Source organism: Giraffa tippelskirchi, chromosome 4 (genome assembly GCF_054371585.1).
Source record: "Giraffa tippelskirchi isolate mGirTip1 chromosome 4, T2T-mGirTip1v1.2.pri, whole genome shotgun sequence".
NCBI lineage: Eukaryota > Metazoa > Chordata > Mammalia > Artiodactyla > Giraffidae > Giraffa > Giraffa tippelskirchi.
Genome location: NC_137278.1, coordinates 169780748 through 169804781, shown reverse-complemented (window position 1 = coordinate 169804781; position 24034 = coordinate 169780748). Strand labels below are relative to the sequence as shown.

Sequence of the window (24034 nt, the reverse complement as noted above, 5' to 3'; positions counted from 1 at the left end):
ATATCCATTGAGGAACAGGGACTGATACCTCATAACATATTTAAAGAAATAAAATAAGGTAGTAAAAGTATGACGAAAGATCATCTCCTCCCCTCCTAAAAAAATAACTATCAAAATTGATGGGGAAATTTTGAAAAAGAATTTCAAAATGGGAACTTTAATAACTGAATAAATAATACTAATTAGACACTATGAATTGATTACATAGCAGATTATGAAAGATGAAGAGTCTTGGTGAACTGGAAGATAGGTTTAATTAATTACCAATATTGCAATCAAGAAAGGCAAAAAGACAGGAAATATGAAAAGTAATCATTGAAGATAGAGCAAAAAGATCTAGTCCAACAGTTGGTGTCCACAGGAGACAATAGAAAGACTAGAAAGACAAAGGTCATATTTAGATTGCTATCTGAAAAATTTTCAGAATCACTGAAAGGCATAATTCTACAGGTTTAGGAAATCTAATAAACCCAGAAGACAAAATTGCATGTTACTGTCAAAAGGGTTACAGACTAAAACATGACTTCTCATTCACAAAAATGAAAGCCAGAAGATGATTGAATAATACCAAAAGTAGTGAAAGAAAATCATTGTCAATCTAGAATATATATAGTCAGAGAAACCATCTTTTAATAGAAATAAAGACGTTTTCAGACACAAAAAATAGAATTTACTACCAAGAGACTTTCATAAAGTATGTACTTAGAAAGGAAAAAAAGTAAACCTCAAAAAAGGAGTTAGATACAAGGAGGAATGGTAAGGGAAGAAAGTAAATGTGGGAGAACCTAAGTAATTTAGAAATGTACATAACAATAAAATGAAGTCTTGTTTGTCAGAGTAAAAAGGAACTAAAAAAATGCATCAATTTTTATTCCTGGAGGGTAAGAAGTGAACAGCAACTAAAGAGCCTCTTGATGAAGTGAAAGATGAGAGTGAAAAGCTGACTTGAAACACAACATTCAAAAACTAAGACCATGGTATCTAGTCCCATCACTTCATGGCAAATAGAAAGAGAAAAAGTGGAAACATTGACAGATTTTATTTTCTTGTGTTCCAAAATCAGTGTGGACGGTGACTGCAGCTAGGAAATTAAAAGACTCTCGCTCCTTAAAAGGAAAGCTGTAACAAACCTAGACGGTATTAAAAAGCAAAGACATCACTTTGCTGACCAAGATCTGTATAGTTAAAGTTGTGGTTTTTCTGGTAGTCATGTATGTATGTGAGAGTTGGTCCATAAAGAAGGCTTAGCACCAAAAAACTGATGCTTTTGAATTGTGGTGGTGGAGAAGACTCTTGAGAATCCCTTGGACTGCAAGGAGATCAAACCAGTCAGTTCTAAAGGAAATCAACCCTGAATATTCATTGGAAGGACTGATGCTGAAGCTGAAACTCCAATACTTGGGCCATCTGATGTGAAGAGCTGACACATTGGAAAAGACCCTGATGCTGGGAAAGATTGAGGGCAGGAGAAGAAGGGGGAGGCAGAAGAAGAGATGGACAGACAGCAACCAACTCAATGGACATGAATTTGAGCAAACCTCAGGCAATAGTGGAGGACAGAAGAGCCTGGTGTGCTACAGTCCATGGGGTCGCAAAGAGTTGGACATGATTTAGCGACTGAATAACAACAAGACGTATAAAAGCATTCTCTGATCCTTTTACTGGTCTATGCTGTGCTTAGTTGCTCAGTCATGTCTAACTCTTTACGACCCCATGGACTGCAGTCTGCCAGGCTCCTCTGTCCATAGGGATTCTCCAGGCAAGAATACTGGAATGGGTTGCCATGCCCTCCTCCAGGGGATCTTCCCAACCCAGAGATTAAACCCAGGTCTTCTGCATTGCAGGCAGGTTCTTTACTGTCTGAGCTACCAAGGAAGTCTTACGTTTATTCATCAGGAAAATAATAATTGTTCCTTTTATTGGTCAGGAAGATAATTGGGCTTCCCTGGTGGCTCAAATGGTTTAGAATATGCCTACAATGCAGAAGACCCAGGTTCAATCCCTGAGTCAGAAAGATACCCTGGAGAAGGGAATGGCAACCCACTCCAGCTTTCTTGCCTGGACAGAGGAGCCTGGCAGGCTACAGTCTGAGGTTGAAGAGACTAGGACATAACTGAGCAACTAACACTTTCACTTAGATTATTTTAAGTTAAATATACATTTTAAAGGGCTTCCTTGGTGGCTCAGTGGTAAAGAACCTGCCTGGCAATGCAGGAGACATGGCTTTGATCCCTGGGCCAGGAAGATCCTCTAGAGGAGGGCATAGCAACCCACTCCAGTATTCTTGCCTGGGAAATCCCCATGGACAGAGGAGAGTGGAGGGCTAGGTCCATGGGGTCACAAAGAGTCAGACACAACTGAGTGACTAAACAACAACAACAACATACATATTAAAACATCCAACTACTAAAAGAACAGAAATAGCTAACTTTAAGACTACCAGTAAGAAATGAAATGAAAGATCTCAATTCACAAGCTGAAGCAAAAGGAGATGAAATAGAAACATAGAAATTAAAAACAAACAAAAGTAAAACATATTATCTTTATCCCCTTCCTTCCTTTATTCTATATTTATTTCCTTCCTTGGAGAAGGAGCAATGAACTTTCCTGACCACCTGAGCTGGAGGAAGTTGTCTTCATTGGCTATCTCCATATGTCAGGACATATGGGATTCACCAGTTGCAACTAAAAATGAGCTTGTAGTAAAAAAAAAAAAAAAAAATTAGTAACTACATGAGGAATAAATGTCAGTGAGAGTCAGTAGACATACAAGTGTTAGAGTCACATGTCAAGAACTGTGGATGATAATAACAACAACAAAGACAATAATAATAATAACAGCACTACTTCATAAACTTCAGTTCAGTTCAGTCGCTCAGTCGTGTCCGACTCTTTGCGACCCCCTGAATCGCAGCACACCAGGCCTCCCTGTCCATCACCATCTCCTGGAGTTTACCCTAACTCATGTCTATCGAGTCGGTGATGACATCCAACCATCTCATCCTCTGTCGTCCCCTTCTCCTCCTGCCCCCAATCCTTCCTGGCATCAGGGTCTTTTCCAATGAGTCAACTCTTCGCATGAGGTGGCCAAAGTATTAGAGTGTCAGCTTCAACATCAGTCCTTCCAATGAACACCCAGGACTGATCTCCTTTAGGATGGACTGGTTGGATCTCCTTGCAGTCCAACGGACTCTCAAGAGTCTTCTCCAACACCACAGTTCAAAAGCATCAATTCTTCGGCGCTCAGCTTTCTTCACAGTCCGACTCTCACATCCATACATGACCACTGGAAAAACCATAGCCTTGACTAGATGGACCTTTGTTGGCAAAGTAATGTCTGCTTTTTAATATGCTGTCTAGGTTGGTCATAACTTTCCTTCCAAGGCGTAAGCGTCTTTTAATTTCATGGCTGCAATCACCATCTGCAGTGATTTTGGAGCCCAAAAAAATAAAGAACTCAGTTTTAGAGAAGTTAAGCTGTTTTTCTGGTATTCAGTATGTTACTTTTTACCCAACATTCTGACATTTTGGAGCCAAGGCCAGGTAGGGGATGAGGTTTCCAACTTAAGTATGTTTAAAAATATTCAAAGAGATAAAAGAAGGAAGAGAGTCACTAATATAATAACTACAAAAAATTACCACCAGATTTGAAAAAGAACAAAACGAAACTCAAGAAGTGAAAAATAGAGCAATAGAAAACAAATAAAACTTCAGTAAATAGATTGAATGGAAAATCTTTCATTGAATTTCAATTCTACAACCTACCGATTAATCACCGTTAGGCAAATTATTTGATTTCTCTAAACCTTTGTTTCTATATTTATAAAATGGTCTATTAATAGCTATCGCATAAGATTATTATGGTATTTAAATGAATAATATACATAGACTGGCATGTGGTTAAGCTCAACCTTGTTCATTTTCCACATGCTTGCCTGTGTTTTGTGGGTTTTTTGGTCCTGTATTATAGTTATTTTTATACTTGACTTTTCCACTATCTAAGTTCTTCACAAGAAAGATCTACCACAAAGTTTGTGCAGAGAGGGTTTTGAATAAATAAAATTATGTATATATAATATAAAGCATACACGATATGAGCAAACTAAAATATATTGAAAATAAAGTAGAAAATTAAGGATTTCTGTCCAAACACACTCAAAAAAAGAACCTGTACAGTTGCCCCAAATTTGAACTGATGGTTCCTGGCATTCAGCCACACTTATTAAAATAGCTTAGAAATCAACAACCTTTTTCTGTTAAAGACCAGGAAGTAAATATTTTAGGTTTTGTAGATCATATGGTTTCTGCTGTAACTACTCAACTCGGCCACTGCTGTGCAAAAGTAAGCTCTATTTAAATAACTGAGTGTGGCTGTGTTCCAATAAGATTTTACTTATAAAAACAGGTAGCAGGCTGGATTTGGCACATAGGGCATAGTTTGCTAACCTCTGAAGCAAGCTGCTTTTCTCTATGCTCTTTTTTCATTTAGTTCCTTCCTTTTCTAGTCATTATCATATTATATGCACATCTGCCTCTATTACTGGACTATAAACTTCTCCAGGTTAGGTATATGAATAATTCTCTTTTGTTACCCCCAGTAGTAATTAGCCATGCCTTGACACAGGGAAGGAGCTCTGTAAATACTAACTATGGAAATGAAAGCTTGAGAGATGGGGTTTAATACCCCTCTGCTTGAATCTGCACCAGTCTTAGGACTTACTTAACTAATAGAATGTGACAGAAATGACGGGGTGGGGGGTGTTTCTGAAACTTTGACATAAGAAATCTTACTGCTTCTGCTTGGGTTTCTTGAAACACTGTCTCGTAGCCCTGAGCACCTATGTGAGAAGTCAGACTATTATGCAGGAGAGAATGTTTGGAGTGGCAGATGCTGAGACTACATGGAAAAGGAGAGTGACCTGAGACTGGTCTTCTAGTCATCCATGACAAGGCAACAGGTGTAAACAAGTTATATTAGACCCTACAGCCCAGCCCAGCCATTGGTTGAATACCATGGTTCTAGGTGCAACATGGAACAGAAGAATCATCCAGGTGAGCCCTGTCTGAATTCCTGACCAACCAAGTTATGAGATAAAATAAAACAGTGGTTGTTTTGGGGCGCTACAATTTGGGATGGTTTGTTATACAGCATCAGATTATTGGAACCCTTGAAGATGTATTTATATCAAGGAGGTAAGCTCCTTCCATGTCTCTGGGTAGCACTTGTTTGAGAAGCTATCTTCTCCAGCAGTCTTAGAATTTTTCTGTTCCATTCATCAATTTTCCAGAGGGCTCTCCTGGCTTATGCTGACCTTTGAAAATCTTCCCTTCAAGATCTAGACCAAGCCTTGTAGATCCCAAAGAAAGGCCTTTCTGGACTCCTTCAGGCCATGGTCAACACTTCCTTCTCTACAGATCAATAGTAGTTATTTCCTGGTCCACCCTCTGGAAATTCTTACACTGCTATTATCTAAAATTGTTGTTTAAGTCTTACTTGGGTTTTTATTAATACATTTTATGTTCCAGTATTTGTGGGAAATTCAGCTGTATAACTTCTGAGTTCTCTTCCAGCTCAGCAACTCCTAGGTCACCTCTAGGATAGCTGAGCACTTATTCTAGCTGGGTCTAAACTTCTCTTTAACAATATAAATAGCAAGGATAAAGCCTGGAGCAAACCCTCAGGGATCACTGAATGCACAGGAAGGAGGGCAACAGGTTTGTGGGTCCCCTGTAATCTCTTCACCTGCAGTGATGGATACTTGGGTCTGGGCACAGCTGGACAACCTGTCAGTCTGAACTCCAGAGAAGGGACCCCACCTGTTGCTCTCCTTTGTAACAGGTGATCATGAATATGACCTTGCAAAGGGAAATGCACATTTTGGACTTGTGTACCAGACAGACTGAGACTAGGTGCCAGATACTGAGAGGCACCTTGGGGATGACCAGATGCCCAACACCTGGAGACCTTGGGAAACAGGTGTCAAGTATAGCCCTTCCCACTGGAGGGCAGGGCTAAGACCCCTCTCACTGGTTGCCAGGCAATGTGAAGAAAGCTGGAGAGGTTATTCAGCCATTCTAGGCTGTACTGGAAGCCTTGTCCCCTTTCCCTTTTACACTGCTCCACTGGCTAAAACAATCCTAAACCTTTGCATTGCTGGGCCCCATCCCCCACCAGCTCTGCCTGATGGAGAACAAACAAACATGTCCTGTGCCTCTTCAGAGCTGTCAAGAATTTCTTTTTCTCACACTCTGTATCCTTGAGCAGTCCTTCATGAATCCACAGCAGATGTTTCTTAGTCCTTTCATTTTCCTTTTTCAGAGGAATTGTAATCGGCTGTGCTTTAATTAGGATCTCCCTCAGGATACTCCTGCTTTCTTCCACACCCGCGAGTTTGCAGCTTCCTTCTTAGTGCACCAGGCTGATTAGATTTCTTAATTCTCTAAAATTTCCTGTCTCAAAGCCTAATACCCTTGTAGTGATGAGGTCTGCTCCTCTCCCTCTTTTCTCCTTCATGTGCTCACTCCAGGCACCTGTCCCTGGTTAAGGGGCTGATTCTCTGACTTGGGATCCCTTTCTCCAGAGGGTAAGCTGGCCTCACAGATGTAGCCTCTCCTGGGTGAACAGCTTTGCTGTGCCCTCTGCACTGGGCTTCCCAGGTTGAGCTAGAGTTAAATAACCCACCTGCCAATGCAGGAGACATGAGATGATGGTTCAATCCCTGGGTAGGGAAGATCCCCTCAGGGAGGGCACAGCAACCCACTCCAGTATTCTTACCTGGAGAATCCCATGGACAGAGGAGCTTGGCAGGCTACAGCCCATAGGGTCGCAAAGAGTTGGACACGACTAGAGCGACTCAGCATGCACACATTGCACTGATTTGGATAGTCCTCCTCCTCAGCAGATTGCTCTGGCCCCATCGGGTTGAGGGCTTCCCAGGTGGCTCAGTGGTAAAGAATCTGCCTGCCAAGCAGGAGACTCTTGTTCCATCTCTGGGTTGGGAAGATCCCCTGGAGAAGGGAATGGCTACCCACTCTAGTACTATTGCATGGAAAATTCCATGGACAGAGGGAGCCTGGTGGGTTACAGTCCATGGAGTCACAAAGAGTCAGATACAACTGAGCATGCATACATGCACACCACTGGGTTGAATCTAATTTGGAGGGACCAGAATCAGCCTAGCATAGGCTATAGCTTCTTATTCATTCATCATCACTCCTTCCACGAATTTTTATGGGGTGCCTATGATTTGCAGTGGAGATATCATGATAAACATGGCCATTAATTTCTTAGAAATTATTATCTAGAGGGAGAGACCAATAAGTGGAAAGACAATTAAACACTCTGTGGTGAAAATGCCTTTGAGCAAAGCAGGACACCTAGGCGGGCATCTCATCAGTCTTTGTGGAATAGAGAGGGGAAATTCTGGGAAGAGGAACATTTAAATTGAGACTTGAAGTGTAAGTAGATGTTTCAGGCCAAGAAGACATGACAGAAAAGAAGAAGGTCTTCTAAGCAAAAGGAAGACACAATGAGGCTTGTTGTAGGACTTGCAAGTAATTCACTGTTTCTGGAGGGTAATGCAGTGGACAAGGAAGTGAGGTGGGATGTATTTGTGTAAGGAGTATTGAGAGCAAAAGCTGGCAGAGCAGGCAGAGGTCACAGCAAGAGTCCATGAAGCAACGGGAAGTGTTAATCATGTGCATTGCATCTGATAGAAGTGGTTCTCTCTGCTTTCGATCCCTTACAATGTGGAATTGAGGACCTGGCACATCGTGTTCATGGGAATTGGGAGAGCCCATCACTACTCACACCCTAGTTCAGGCTGGTCCTGGCTGCAGTGTTGCCATCAAAATCTAAAATACACACCATCTCTGCTCTTTGAAGCCTGTAAACCACTCTAATGGCAGAAAGTGAGGGGCAACTAAAGAGCCTCTTAATGAGCGTGAAAGAGGAAAGTGAAAAAGCTGGCTTGAAACTCAACATTAAAAAAACTAAGATTATGACATCCGGTCCCATTATTTCAAGGCAAATAGAAGGGAAAAAAGTGGAAGCAGTGACAGATTTTATTATCTTGGGCTCCAAAATTACTGCAGATTTTGACTGCAGCCAGAAAATTAAACGACACTTGCTCCTTGGAAGGAAAGCTCTGACAAACCTAGACAATGTATTCAAAAGCAGAGACAGAACTTTATCGACAAAAGTCCATATAGTCAAAGCTATAGTTCTTCCCGTAGTCATGTATGGATGTAAGAGTTGGATCATAAAGAAGGGTAAGAGTTGAAGAACTGATGCTTTCGAATTGTGCTGCTGGAAAGACTCTTGAGAGTCCCTTAGACTGCAAGGAAATCAAACCAATCAATCTTAAAAGAAATCAACCCTGGATATTCATTGGAAGGCTGATGCAGAAGCTGAAGCTGCAATGCTCTGGTCACCTGACGCGAAGAGTCAACTCATCGGAAAAGACCATGATGCTGGGAAAGATTGAAGGCAAAAGGAGAAGAGGGTGGCAGAGCATATGGTTAAATAGCATCACTGACTCAGTGGACATGAATTAGAGCAAACTCTGAGAGACAGTAGAGGACAGAGGAGCCTGGCATGCTGTAGCCCATGGGGTCTCAAAGAGTCTGACACAACTTAGCAACTGCACCACAACAACAAAACCTTCTGACCAAGGAACCAGTTTGGAAAAGGCAAAATGGGTCCAGCAGAGAAGCAGACAGAAAATGCTTACAGCCTCTGTGAACCAGGAGCTGGGTGTCCTGGGCTCTTGAAGAAGAAGCCAGAGTGATGGGGCAAAGCTGCTTTCAATTTTCTACTGTCAGAAATACCCTCGCTACATCCAAACATGGCCAATAGCCTCTCCAGGTGGACCCTGTCATTAATACTTTACACAGATGTATGGGTTGTCTTTTTTAATTTTTTTTGAAGTTTTGAAACTTTAGTTTGTCTCAAAAGCTTCTTACTGGGCTAAAGGGTAGAAGAATGGAGGAATGGGGCAGAGAGGGCAGTTGTGTTTGTTATTTTTTATCCAGATTCAGGGAAAAGCAGAGAAATAGAGCTTTCTCAGAGGATCCAAGATGAGGATAAATAGGAATTCATGGAGACCAGAGCAGGACTGGAGTTAGGGTCTAGGACAGGAAAAGAGTGAAAGGCAAGAAGACATCAAAACTGAAGCCAGCCAGAAGACAAAACCCACAAAATCCCAGTAGCAGATTGGACAAAAGTATCAGGTAGGAGGGCTTCCCTGATGGCTCAAATGGTAAAGAATCTGCCTACAATGCAGGAGACCTGGGTTTGACCCCTGGGTTAGGAATATCCTCTAGAGAAGGAAATGGCAACCCAATCCAGTATTCTTGCCTTGGAAATCTCATGGACAGAAGAGCCTGGCAAAGAGTCAGATATAACTGAGCAACTGAGCACACACACACAAACATCACTCCTTCCTCAAGCCATGGGGCCACGAAGAGCTGGACACGACTGAGTGACTAATACACACACACACACACACACACACACACACCGTGGGTGTGAACATTAACAACTATCAACCAGTTGATAACAGTTGATAACACTGTTATCAACATTAGCTACAATGATTGTTATTATTGTTAACATGATAACTTGTTATCAATCAATAACACTATCAATGATCATTAACAATCACAGTGTGCCATTATCAGGCATTTACTGTGTGCCAGGCACAATGTTGTCTAGAAGATTGGTAGACAAATACACACACTTACATACAGTTAGATATCTAGGTAAGTGGGTAGACACATAGCAGGACTGTCTCCTGTTCCCTCCGATTAGTAGATAATATCTAATTACCTCAAAGCCATAATTGGGCAAAGTACATACAAAGTTAATAATAAAGGTTTATATTGAGCAAAAAAGACACACAAGCACTGTGAAAAACTGAATCTTATATACAGCCCTCAGGGAAGACTTTTGGCAGAATATTAACGCTTGAGGGACAAGGTATCTGGTTAAAAAAAAAAAAAACTACTCCAGACCACTGAAGGAAAACAGAGGGATAAAAGAGTCAAGAAGGGACCCACGGGAAATGGTTCTCAAGTCTTTCCCTAACCCACTTCACCTCCATGGTTTTCTGTCTGCCCTCACCCAGCAATAGAAATACATGCAAGAATCCTGAGATGCAGAAGGAGGCTGGAAACCTGATCATTGCTAGAGAAGGATCATGGTCTGCGAAAGGAGGGGAGGGGCCTTTCTGAGAAAGGTAGGAAGCTGCTTGACATTCTTCACAGGCTAGAAGATTGTCTGCAAGGGCTCCTGGAGACAAGCAGCTGGGGAACTGCTGCAAAAGCCCTAATCCAGAGCAATTAGAACCAGCTAGTTGAAAAGATGGTTAAGGAAGACAGATCTTTAAAAATGAAAGATGCACATCTTAAAAATTTTGTTTCCACCTAAAACATATTCATGAACATTTTTCTTGTTCCAGAGGGCCCTTATCTTTTTTCCACATCATCCTGCAGATTGGATACCCCCATTCTTCACTGGGAAAGACCCTGATGCTGGGAAAGATTGAAGGTAGAAGGAGAAGGGGGCGACAGAAGATGAGACGGTTGGATGGCATCACCGATTCAATTCACATGAACTTGGGCAAACTCCGGGAGATGGAGGGACAGGGAGGCCTGGCAGGCTGCAGCACATGGGGGTCTCGAAAAGTAGGACGTGACTTGGCAACTGAACAACAACACAACAATCTTCTTGTGGCTTCCCCAATGGCTCAGTGGGGAAAGAATCCACCTGCAATGCAAGAGTCACAGGAGATGCAGGTTTGATCCGTGGGTCGGGAAGATCCCCTGGAGAGGGAAGTGGCAACCCATTCTAGTATTCTTGCCTGAAAAAGTCCCATGGACAGAGGAGACTGGTGGGCTACAATCCATGGACTCAAAAAGAGTAGGATACAACTGAACAACCAGGCACACACACAGTCTTCTTGTAGAAACCGCCTTTATGTTTCCATTTTTAGTTTCAAATCCTTTAAAATGGAATAAGAGTAGAGAGATCCACGTGAAGCAATCAGAATGAAGAGTCATTCTCCGTTTTTACGACTATTTTTCAACCACTTACTATTGCCTCATGTACACCTGATGAAACAGCATTTTTTAAATGACTTGGCTTTTCTGATTTTTCCAATTAATTTAACTTTATTTTTATGGGAACACTGCTCTATTTCCTTTTACATGCACATTTTATCAACTTATATAATTTCTAATTAGGTTAAAGTAACAAGAGTAGCAGGATTTCAAATGCAATTTTTACTGTTGACCCAGAATTAGCAAATGGCAAGGTGGTGTTGAGTAGCCCATATGCTAAAGAGCACTGAGAAGACACTCCCTCAGGGTGTCTAGGGGAGGCTGAACCCCCAAATCTCTCTTCTGTATGAGCAGATCGCTAGGAGAAGGATGAGATTCGAGGTATCAGCAGAGTCCTCGTAGACGTCAGTGTGGTTTTGTTCCTCTCTTCTCACAGGGGAAAGAGAAGACGGCCCCTCTTCCAAGGCATGAAAGGAAGATGATGAGGGCACCCCCAGTAAAGGCTGGGGACACTTCAACCTTTGGTGAATTGTTGGGTGGTGTACATCATATTTTCTGATTTCCCCTTGTTCCATGCCTGTTTGAGCAGAGGGAGAAGACAGTGGGGAAGAAATGCCACGGCAAAGAGGAAGAAGCAGCATAGAATACTGTAGTTTCACAGCTGTGGCAAGGAGGGGGGCTCTCCTGTGGGTTAGTGGATACTGCAGGATGTAGCCATGAGCTGGGAGCAGAGAGTTGGTCGCTAGCAAGGAGACTTTCTTAGCTGAAGTATGAGAGTTGCAATACAGGAAACGAGCACACACAGGCGTTACATCCTAGCACACACAGTAGAGAGCACCCCCTCACCGCAGAGGCCCACACGTGTGTCTGCAGAGTCAGTCTATCACCACACAAAGGGCATTGCTGGCAACCAGTGATGGACATAGCTGGCTTACCTGTTGCCCATTTGTATCCCAGGAGTTAAAGAGATGCTGGTAATTACTGAAGGCAGTAGAGAATACTTCTAGAAACTGTCTGAATATACATATAAACCTATAGATATCTAAATGACAAAAAAGATAGCAAATCTTTATATGGTACCTATTAATAGGCACTACTCTAAATGCTTTACCCGTGTGTTAATTCATTTCTAAATATTTATTTGTATATTTATATACAAGAAGATAAAAGAATATATACAACACATGCATTTTATCCAATAAAAGTGGAACTTATTTATTCAGGAATAGAGACCTGTGGCAGATACTGTTAGTTGCTTACCGACCAGCCATCCTTCTTTCTTATTCCTTTCTAACAGAACCCAACTTTATTCTGGGCAAAATCATGCCCATCTCCAACTGATGAATTGTGATCGCTCTTAGCCTTTTCTCCTTGCTACCTGTCTGTTTCTTCCCAAGAGGTAAAGAGGAAAGTGTGCCAGGAACTTTTCAGAAAGGTTTTGCTTTTCTGATTAAAGAGACTGCTGAAGCTGCTCCTTCCCTCCTCCTTTCTCCTTGGATATGAATGTGGTATCTGGCGCAGCAGCAATCATCTTGCATTTATTAGGTAATAACAATTATTATTATTGTATTATAATTATATATTATTATAATTATGGTATTATAATAATATAATTATGATTAGGAAAAGCCAATGTACTAAGGATAATGAAGCAGAAGGACAGAAAAATGCATAGTCTTTGACAACATTATTCAGCAGCTGAACCAGTAACAACAAACGCCTTAATGGGGTAAAGGTGGGTATTATTTAACCATCACTTAGGTTTTATGCTATTAATTATAGCCACCCTCAAATAGTCTTATTCCTAAATTACTACATATCTAGATTTAAAATCCTTTTTGATAAAATTGTATCGGTTATGTATTAAGATACAAAATTAAGTTTGGAAGATGATATGAGTTCATGAGAACAACATATAAATAGTACTGTAACTATGAAAAGTAACTTCTACATAATTAGTCAACCTCATATAAGAGGGGACTGAATGACTCTGAAACATGGTTCTGATTAGAAATATACATATCATCACAGGGTTTTATCAGAACAAGCAAAGTTACATTCTCATTATTTTTCTGAGCATGTCTGCTCTAATTATAAAAGGATAAGTTTTTAAAATGAAACAGAAGAGATGTGCACCAATCGCTGGATTTCTTGAGCAAGACAGAAAAAAAAATGGGGGGGTACTCAATAAATAAAAGGATTGCTTCAGTATTAATTAGGAATAACTAAGAATAAGATGTCACACTCCACATTGATCTTCATTAACTTTTGTTACCCCTAGCCATCAGAAGTTAACTTACACTGTGGTTTATCAAGCATTCTGTACATTTGTCCCCCATTTGCTGAAGTTGTGCGTTCAGATCCAGGCTGAAAGGTGCCCCGTCTGAATAGTAACCATCTGACCTTAGGAGTCTTCTGAATGGACCACTCCTGATACACAAGTAAACTTGATCTGAGGAAAGCGGTAGCAGGACCTTCAATTTTTGAAAAGCAGAGGCTAGAAGCATATCTTGGTCAAATCTCTTTTGACTGCAAATGACAGAACTCAACTCAACTCTGCTTTGAAAGGATGGAGGGGTAGCTGTTGGTGGCTCATTCAAAGGCAGAGTTGGGTATTCTAGCTTTAAGCAATGCTGGATCCAGTTAGTCAGACAATATCAACAGAAATCAATCTCCCTGTCCTTTAACTCTGCTTTCCATTGTATTGGCTTCATTTTCAGCCAATGCTTCTCCATACTGGTTGGAGGAGTGGGGATAAATGGCAGAAGCTCTTGCAAGCTCCATGTTTGCATGATCCCAGCCTCAAGGCAAGAGGAAAGAAAGGTTCTCCTTTCCAGGAGTCCCAACAAAACTCTATAATTGCATCTTATTGATGCCCAGACTGGGTCACATGCCCCCTGATTTGGTCTACTCTGACTGCTGTAACAAAGTACCATAGATTGAGGCTTAAACAACAGTCACTTACTTCTCATGATTCTGGAGGCTGGGAGTTCAAGGTCAAGATGCTGGTATGGCCATGTTCTGGTAAGAGCTCTCTTTCTGGTTTGCAGATGGCCACTGTCTCATTGTGTCCGCATATGGCAGAGAGAGGGGGCTCCACTTTCTGTTTCTCTTCTTATAAGGACACGAATCTTATTACGGGGATCCCACTAGCATGACCTCATCTAACCCTAATGACCTCTCAAAGTCCCCAGCTACAAATTCCAATACATTGGAGGTTAGAGCTCCAGCATATGAATTTGAGATGGTAGGGTGGGGCACATGCCTTCAGTTCTTAACATCCATTGTGAACCAACTGCTGTGCTGAAAGGGAAGAAGCTATGCTGTGAATAGCCAAGCTCACAAGGGCTAGCACCCTTCCCTGGGGCGAGGGGTGAAGTAAGCTCTACCTGAACCACATAGACTAAGCTAGGAGAGCTTTCCCAGAGGAGTATCAGGACACTGTCATAAGGAGAAGGGGGATGGATCCCTGGTAGGAAAAAAAAAACAGATTTCTTCAACAGATAAGGAAGGTTATTGAACTACCACTAACTGAAAGCACACTCTATGCTAAGAAGGCTACATGCATTGTGTCTGTTAATCCCCACAACCACTTTGAGAGACAGCATTATCCCTATTTCACAATAAACTGAGACTCGGTACATTGAGAAAACTTTCCCTCAGCATCACAAAACTAGTAAATAAAGTTGCAGGGACTCTATCTAGAATACATCTCATCTCTAACTGCCTACTCCCTGGAATTCTGCCTTCTGTTGTGTCATTTATAAATCAACTGACATAGCAAGCAAGCCCCTGCTCCATTTGATGTGGCGGTAAGGTTGGTGTTTATCTTCCATTGTCTTGGGATCGGCAGGTAATTTCAATGATGGGCAGGGAACTGAACAGGATTTTGAAGGCAAGGCAGAATTAGCTAATTGTGGGAAAAAAACACATTCAAAACTATAAATACTGAATAGTTTATTAGAAATGTAGAAAAAGAAAAAAGAAAGATAAACTGGAATCATATATCCCAAAAGGTTGAGAATAAATGCTTCAGGGAATTAAAATGTAAGGAATTCTTTTTCCCCTTTATATTTTTCTGATCTTTCTAAATTTTCTGCCATGAAAATGATATCTTTTTAATCAAGGGAAACTTTTTTTTAACAATCCTGGAAATACAGAGTGAAAAAAGCTAAAATAACCACTACGATATTTGAATCAGGTTGATAAGCTAGAAAAAGCTGTAAAAATCTTGTCCAGTTTCTGTGAATGAATTTTTTTTTAAAATGAAGCATTAGAGTTAATAGGAAATTCTCTGCATGAACAGAAGCTGATATTTTCATGCCCTCCGGCTCTCGGAGGCCAGCAGCGCAGAGGGCAGGTATATATATTAACAACCCAGACACGAGAGCAAGTAGCAAGGTTGAAAAATTTGCTGACTCAGCCAAGCTCCCAGGGTTGGAGGAGACGAAGCAAAGGCAAAATTCTGAGAACTCTTCCTGGAAGAACTAGAGCTTCCAGGATCACAGACAAGGGAAAGGTGAGCGATGAACCTGGAAAAGGAAAATGAAATGGAATTTTCCCCTGGGATGCAAAGCCCCAGACAATACTTGGTGGTGGCTCCCTCCTGGTCACCACCTAAAATCCTTTTTCCTGGTGAAACCTGAGAAAATAGTCCTTATCACAATCAGGGCCCCTCAGATCTTTCTATTCATTACAGTTTACAAACCACTTTCTCATTTACTGCCTCACTGTACTCTGGTTATATCAAAGAATGTTTTTGTTTTTAACGATACACACACTGAAGTATTTGGGGGTAAAAAGGCATCAAGCTCTCAAATGAAATTATTCAGAGAGAGAGAGAAGGAGCAATGGAGAGGGAAAGAGAGAGGCCTACACACACACACACACACACATACATATATACGTACATACAGAAGGATAAAACCCATGGTATATAAAAGTAGACATAGAGATATAGGCATAGATATAAAATAATAAAGCCTGCTGACAGTTGGGCAATCTGAGTAGAGGTTATAAAACATTTCTTTTTACTCTTCCTGCAACTTTTACGTCAGTGTGAAACTCTTTCAAAATAAGAAGTTAAAAATAAACAATGCAAATAAATGAAGTACCTCTGAGTGTATAGATTTGGGGTAGATGGGCACCTGAGAAGCAAGTCCCCACTGCATTCGACAAAGAGGTAGGAAGAAGACAGGTGGTTGAATATGGTCACAGATGGGACTCGTGAGGTGTACATTACTTGTTTCCAAAATGAGGTGTACCTGAAAAGGCAAAAAGATAGGACACTGAAAGATGAACTTCCCAGTCAGTAAGTGCCCAATATGCTACTGGAGATCAGTGGAGAAATAACTCCAGAAAGAATGATGGGATGGAGCCAAAGCAAAAACTATACCCAGCTGTGGATGTGACTGGTGATAGAAGCAAAGTCCAATGCTGTAAAGAGTAATAATTCATAGGAACCTGGAATGTTAGGTCCATGAATCAAGGCAAATTGGAAGTGGTCAAAGAGGAGATGGCAAGAGTGAACGTCAACATTCTAGGAATCAGCGAACTAAGATGGACTGGAATGGGTGAATTTAACTCAGATGACCATTATATCTACTACTGTGGGCAAGAATCCCTTAGAAGAAATGAAGTAGCCATCATGGTCAACAAAAGAGTCCGAAAGGCAGTACTTGGATGCAATCTCAAAAACGATAGAATGATCTCTGTTCGTTTCCAAGGCAAACCATTCAATATCACAGTAATCCAAGTCTATGCCCCGACCAGTAACGCCGAAGAAGCTGAAGTTGAACGGTTCTATGAAGACCTACAAGACCTTCTAGAACTAACACCCCAAAAAGATGTCCTATTTATTATAGGAGACTGGAATGCAAAAGTAGGAAGTCAGGAAACACCTGGCGTAACAAGCAAATTTCACCTTGGAGTACAGAATGAAGCAGGCCAAAGGCTAATACAGTTTTGCCAAGAGAACGCACTGGTCATAGCAAACACCCTCTCCCAACAACACAAGAGAATACTCTACACGTGGACATCAACAGATGGTCAACACCGAAATCAGATTGATTATATTCTTTGCAGCCAAAGATGGAGAAGCTCTATACAGTCAGCAAAAAAAAAGACCAGGAGCAGACTGTGGCTCAGATCATGAATTCCTTATTGCCAAATTCAGACTTAAATTAAAGAAAGTAGGGAAAACCACTAGTCCATTCAGGTATGACCTAGATCAAATCCCTTATGAGTATACAGTAGAAGTGACAAATAGATTTAAGGGACTAGATCTGATAGAGTGCCTGATGAACTATGGACAGAGGTTCATGACATTGTACAGGAGACAGGGATCAAGACCATCCCCATGGAAAAGAAATGCAAAAAAGCAAAATGGCTGTCTGAGGAGGCCTTACAGATAGCTGGGAAGAGAAGAGAAGCGAAAAGCAAAGGAGAAAAGGAAAGATATTCCCATCTGAATGCAGAGTTCAGCATGCTAATGCATGCTATTGCTAAGTCGCTTCAGTCGTGTCGGACTCTATGCGACCCCAAAGAAGGCAGCCCACCAGGATCCTCCGTCCCTGGGATTCTCCAGGCAAGAATACTGGAGTGGGTTGCCATTTCCTTCTCCAATGCATGCATGCATGCTAAGTCGTTTCAGTCGTGTCTGACTCCATGCAACCCTGTAGACGGCAGCCCACCAGGCTCCTCTGTCCAGAGGATTCTCCAGGCAAGAATACTCCAATTTTAGGATAATATCAGTTATGAGATTAATGTATAATAAATGTTTATTGAGTAGATAGTCATGAAACCTTAGTGGTCATCTTGACCAGTGGTTCTCAATCATGGCTGTAGATTAGATTTATCTTGGAAGGCTTATTATTTAAAAATCTCAGTCTCCCCCCAAAAAGTGGATATATGTGTATGTATAACTGATTCATTTTGCTATACAGCCAAAACTAATACAACATTGTAAATCAATTATACTCCAATAAAATTTTAAAAAAGAAAAACTTACAACTCCACTCTAATCATGAAAAATCCTCAGTCACACACCAAATGAAGGACACTCTACAGACTACCTGACAAGTACTCCCCAGAGTGTTAAGGTCATAAAATGTGAGCAACTGTCACAACCAAGAGGAATCTGAGGGGACATGACAACTAAATGTCACATGGAATCCTGGCTGGGATCTTGGAACAGAAAAAGGACATAAGGGAAAAACCAAGGATGTCTGGATAAAAAAAAAAAAAATGGACTTGAATTAATAAAAAAATTTTTTAAGTTAAAAATTAAAAACTAAAAAAAAACCCAATCACTGACCTACCTTGGATTATTGTTTTTATTCAATCTGTCTGTTATTTATTTGTCTATTTGTTTTATTTATTGTTTTTATTTAAGTCATGTCTGACTCTTTGTGACCCAAGGAACTGCAGTACACCAGGCTCCTCTGTCCTCCACTATCTCCTGGAGTTTGCTCAAGTTCTATTGAGTCAGTTCAGTTCAGTTGCTCTGTCATGTCTGACTCCTTGCGACCCCATGGACTGCAGCACACCCCCTGTCCATCACCAACTCCTAGAGCTTGCTCAAACTCATGTTCATCAAGTCAGTGATGCCACCCAACTATCTCATCCTTTGTCATCCCATTTTCCTCCTGCCTTCAATCTTTCCCAGCGTTGGGGTCTTTTCCAATGAGTCGGCTCTTCGCATCAGGTGGCCAACGTATTGGAGCTTCAGCTTCAGCATCAGTCCATCCAATGAATATCAGGGTTGATTTCCTTTAGGATTGACTGGTTTGATCTCCTTGCAGTCTAAGGGACTGACTAAATTCAAATACATGGGATTGGGGGAAAAGTTGAGGAATGGAGAAGTTCTATAGTTCTTTAAAGCTCTTCAAGTGATTCTAACATGCTGCCAGGATTGAAAACACAGACTAAACCAAAATCTCTCACATTTCAGAGGCAGAATTGAGAAATGTGGAGAAGGGAAGTGAACTTGTTAAGGTCTTTCATAATTAAATGGGATGACAGAGACTGGAAGGCTCTTTCCTGGCTATCAGCCCTTTAATCTTTCCATTCATCATGATGCTTCCTAATTCAGTCACGTTGTCTGGAATGGAATGAGGTGAGAATAAATGGGGAGGCACAGGATGGAAATGGATGCAAGAAAGAGGAATAAGATGGGATGGGAAGGAATGAGACTGGATGAGATAGGATAGGATGAGATGGGTATAATGAAACTGAATGCAGTGGGATGGGCAGAGATGATATGTTATAGGAAGGAAGGAAATAGAAAGAGCTGTGATGCAGTGTGGTACCCTGCAATGTGATGTGGCAGGATTATAAAACGGGAAAGACACCATCAAGCAGAAAACAGAATGTGGATGACAGGTCCTAACATTCATGGCAGGAAACAATACTGCACCTGGATAATGCACTCCATACTCAAAATTCTGCGAGATTTAGTTCCATGTTCTTCTATATTTAGATCCACGTTCCTCTCAGAGAGAAGTTCATAATATGAGCATCTGACTTGGCAGCCAGGAAGATCAAGATATTTGTATCCACTGGCCAGCCAGGCAACTTTGTCTCTAAATCCCCCAAGCCTTAACTCCATAAAGTTTCCAGAAACATCTGATACAATCCACTGCCAAATGCACAGTGCACAGAACAGCTCCCTAGAATAAACGCATTATTATCCACCACCTAAATTCAGGGTTGACTACATCCACCCCATCACAGGCTCCTGAAAAGACCAACTTGAAACTCATATCAACATATAAGTTGTCAGGGTGTGATTAAGCCTTAGAGAAGATTAATTACTGCCTTTCTTATGTATTAACCCCCCTTCTCCACTCACATTCCCTACCCCCCACTAAACCTCTGAAAGAATCTAACATTATAAGCAAGGATCTAATTAGCAACTTGAATTCAGACTTAAGATCTTTTGTGAAGGTTTGGTCACAGATGCTGTTTTAATCTCTGAGGATTATTCCTCAGCATCCAGAGATACATCAGTTACTTTCCAGGGCCTTTGAGGAATTTTATCTCATTTGAATACTGCTGCCAGCTCTGAGGACCTGCTGAGAAATGGACCCAAGATTAGCCCTGAGAGGGCTAAAAAGGGCTCTCTCTCTAGCGTTAGACTTCCTTCCCATTCTGTTTTCATCTTCAGAGGAAGATAACTCCCCTAACTCAAGTTCTTGGTTGGGATGAATTGCTTGCCAACTCGAAAGACCTTTGATGGTCAAGACCCCCAGTGTGGTCCCTGGAGTTGACAGTCCTTCCCTCCCCTCATTCCCACTGCTCCATCCTCACAGGGGTTATGAAATGAAATGTCTTCTGCTCTATGTTTACCAGCAAACAAGCCTTTTCAAAATGCAAGTTTCCGAGCCCAGGTGAAACAAAGTCAGCTATTTGGAAGCCATTGGCTACTTCTTCCCCAGCTACTTCCTACCCATCTACTTTCTCCCCACTGGAGAAGGGAATGGCAACCACTTCAGTATTCTTGCCTTGAGAACCCCACGAACAGTATGAAAAGGCAAAAAGATAGGAGACACTGAGAGATGAACTCCCCAGGTCGGTAGGTGCCCAATATGCTACTGGAGATCAGTGGAGAAATAACTCCAGAAAGAATGAAGAGACAGAGCCAAAGCAAAAACAACACCCAGCTGTGGATGTGACTGGTGATGGAAGTAAAGTCCAATGCTGTAAAGAGCAATAATTCATAGGAACCTGGAATGTTAGGTCCATGAATCAAGGCAAATTGGAAGTGGTCAAACAGGAGTTGGCAAGACTGACATCAACATTTTAGGAATCAGCAAACTAAAATGGACTAGAATCGGTGAATTTAACTCAGATGACCATTATATCTACTACTGTGGGCAAGAATCCCTTAGAAGAAAGGAGTAACCATCATAGTCAACAAAAGAGTCCGAAATGCAGTACTTGGATGCAATCTCAAAAATGACAGAATGATCTCTGTTCATTTCCAAGGCAAACCATTCAATATCACAATAATCCAAGTCTATGCCCCGAATAGTAATTCTGAAGAAGTTGAAGTCAAAGAGTTCCATGAAGACCTACAAGACCTTCTAGAACTAACACCCTAAAAAGATGTCCTTTTCATTATAGAGGGCTGGAATGCAAAGGTAGAAAGTCAAGAAATACCTGGAGTAACAGGCAAATTTGGCCTTGGAATACAGAATGAAGCAGGGCAAAGGCTAATAGAATTTTGCCAAGAGAACACACTGGTCATAGCGAACAGCCTCTTCCAACAACACAAGAGAAGACCCTACACATGGACATCACCAGATGGTCAATACCGAAATCAGACTGATTATATTCTTTGCAGCCAAAGGTGGAGAAGCTCCATACACTCAGCAAAAACAAGACCAGGAGCTGACTGTGGCTCAGATCATGAACTCCTCATCGCCAGATTCAGACTTAAGTTGAAGAAAGTAGGGAAAACCACTAGACCATTCAGGTATGACCTAAATCAAATCCCTTATGCTTATACAGTGGAAGTGACAAATAGATTCAAGGGATTAGATCTGATAGACAGAGCGTCTGAAGAACTATGGACAGAGGTTCATGACATTGTACAGGAGGCAGGGATCAAGACTATCCCCAAGAAAAAGAAATGCAAAGTGGTTGCCTGAGGATGCCTTACAAATAGCTGTGAAAGAAGAGAAGTGAAAGGCAAAGGAGAAAAGGAAGGATATGCCCATTTGAATGTAGAGTTCCAAAGAATAGCAAGGAGAGATAAGAAAGCCTTCCTCAGTGATCAGTGCAAAGAAACAGAGGAAAACAATAGAATGGGAAACACTAGAGATCTCTTCAAGAAAATTAGAGATACCAAGGGAACATTTCATGCAATGATGGGCTCAATAAAGGACAGAAATGGTATGGACCTAACAGAAGCAGAAGATATTAAGAGGTGGTAAGAATACACAGAACTATACAAAAAAGATCTTCACAACCCAGATAATCACAATGGTGTGATCACTCACCTAGAGCAAGACATCAACATCCTGGAATGCGAAGTCAAGTGGGCCTTAGGAAGCATCACTATGAACAAAGCTAGTAGAGGTGATGCAATTCCGCTTGAGCTATTTCAGATCCTAAAAGATGATGCTTTAAAAGTGCTGTGCTCAATATACCAGTAAATTTGGAAAACTCAGCAGTGGCCACAGGACTGGAAAAGGTCAGTTTTCATTCCAGTCCCAAAGAAAGGCAATGCCAAAGAATGCTCAAACTACCGCGCAACTGCACTCATCTCACATGCTAGCAAAGTAATGCTCAAAATTCTTCAAGTCAGGCTTCAACAGTATGTGAACCATGAATTTCCAGATGTTCAAGGCAGATTTAGAAAAGCCAAGGGAACCAGAGATCAATTTGCCAACATCTGTTGGATCATCGAAAAAACGAGAGAGTTCCAGAAAAACATCTATTTCTGCTTTATTGACTATGCCAAAGACTTTGACTGTGTGGATCACAATAAACTGGGGAAAATTCTGAAAGAGATGGGAATACCAGACCACCTGACCTGCCTCCTGAGAAACCTGTATGCAGGTCAGGAAGCAACAGTTAGAACTGGACATGGAATAACAGACTGGTTCCAAATCGGGAAAGGAGTACGTCAAGGCTGTATATTGTCACCCTGCTTATTTAACTTATATGCAGAGTACATCATGGGAAATGCTGGACTGGATGAAGCACAAGCTGGAATCAAGATTGTGGGGTGAAATATCAATTACCTCACATATGCAGATGACACCACACTAATGGCAGAAGGCAAAGAAGAACTAAAGAGCCTCTTGATGAAAGAGAAAGAGGAGAGTGAAAAAGTTGGCTTAAAACTCAACATTCAGAAAACTAAGGTCATGGCATCTGGTCCCATCACTTCATGGCAAATAGATGGAGAAACAATAGAAACAGTAACAAGCTTTATTTTGGGGGGGGGGGGCTCCAAAATCACTGCAGATGGTGACTGCAGCCATGAAATTAAAAGATGCTGGCTCCTTGGAAAAAAAGTTATGACCAACCTAGACAGCATATTAAAAAGCAAAGACATTACTTTGCCAACAAAGATCCATCTAGTCAAAGCTATGGTTTTTCCAGTAGTTATGTATGGATATGAGAGTTGGACTATAAAGAAAGCTGAGCGCCGAAGAATTGATGCTTTTGAACTGTGGTGTTGGAGAAGACTCTTGAGAGTCCTTTGGACTGCAAGGAGATCCAACCAGTCCATCGTAAAGGAAATCAGTCCTGAATATTCATTGGAAAGACTGATGCTGAAGCTCCAGTACTTTGGCCACCTGATGCGAAGAATGGACTCTTTGGAAAAGACTCTGATGCTGGGAAAGATTGAAGGCAGGAGGAGAAGGGGATGACAGGATGAGATGGTTGGATGGCATCACCGACTGGATGGACATGAGTTTGAGCAAGGTCCAGGAGTTGGTGATGGACAGGGAAGCCTGGTGTTCTGCAATCCATGGAGCCGCAAAGAGTCGGACACGACTGAGTGACTGAACTGAACTTCCTTCCCAGTAAAGGCTGAGTAGCTGGGCGGATGTGATAGGTGGTGATCAGCCACATTCACCATCTCTTACAGTAAACAAGGAATTAGTATGTGAAAAAATAAAGAAAGCAAGATTGGCCCCAGATAGCTAGATGCATATGAAAGAAGTTATTTCAGCAAGCCCAGACACTTGCATCTTCCCATACACAGAAGATCGCTAAATCTCTTCATGTGAGAGATTTAGTTTTCTCTTAATGAACAGTAATCTTTTAGTATTCAGATTACCTGCCCCTTGCTGCAAACTTGTATATAACCTGGTTCTTTCACCAGCTCCTTCCCCGCCTTCTCAGAGTCTGCTTTCTCAGGGTCATCTGAGAAGCCATCTCCCAGGCTTGAGTCCTAATATTCACACTGAATAAAACCTAACTCTCAACTTACAGGTTGCGGTAATTTTTTTCA

The 24034-nt window shown here is 41.5% G+C and overlaps 2 long non-coding RNA genes across 2 annotated transcripts in view; one reads left to right on the top strand and one right to left on the bottom strand.

Moving 5' to 3' along the window:
• LOC145545951 (uncharacterized) overlaps positions 1–24034 on the bottom strand; it is a 145714-nt gene that overhangs the window by 66579 nt on the left and 55101 nt on the right. The window lies entirely within an intron of this gene.
• LOC145545953 (uncharacterized) overlaps positions 14818–24034 on the top strand; it is a 31221-nt gene continuing 22004 nt past the window's right edge. The window contains exon 1 of the long non-coding RNA XR_014082363.1: positions 14818–14878. This is a non-coding gene — a long non-coding RNA (uncharacterized LOC145545953). The remainder of the gene's footprint in view (positions 14879–24034) is intronic.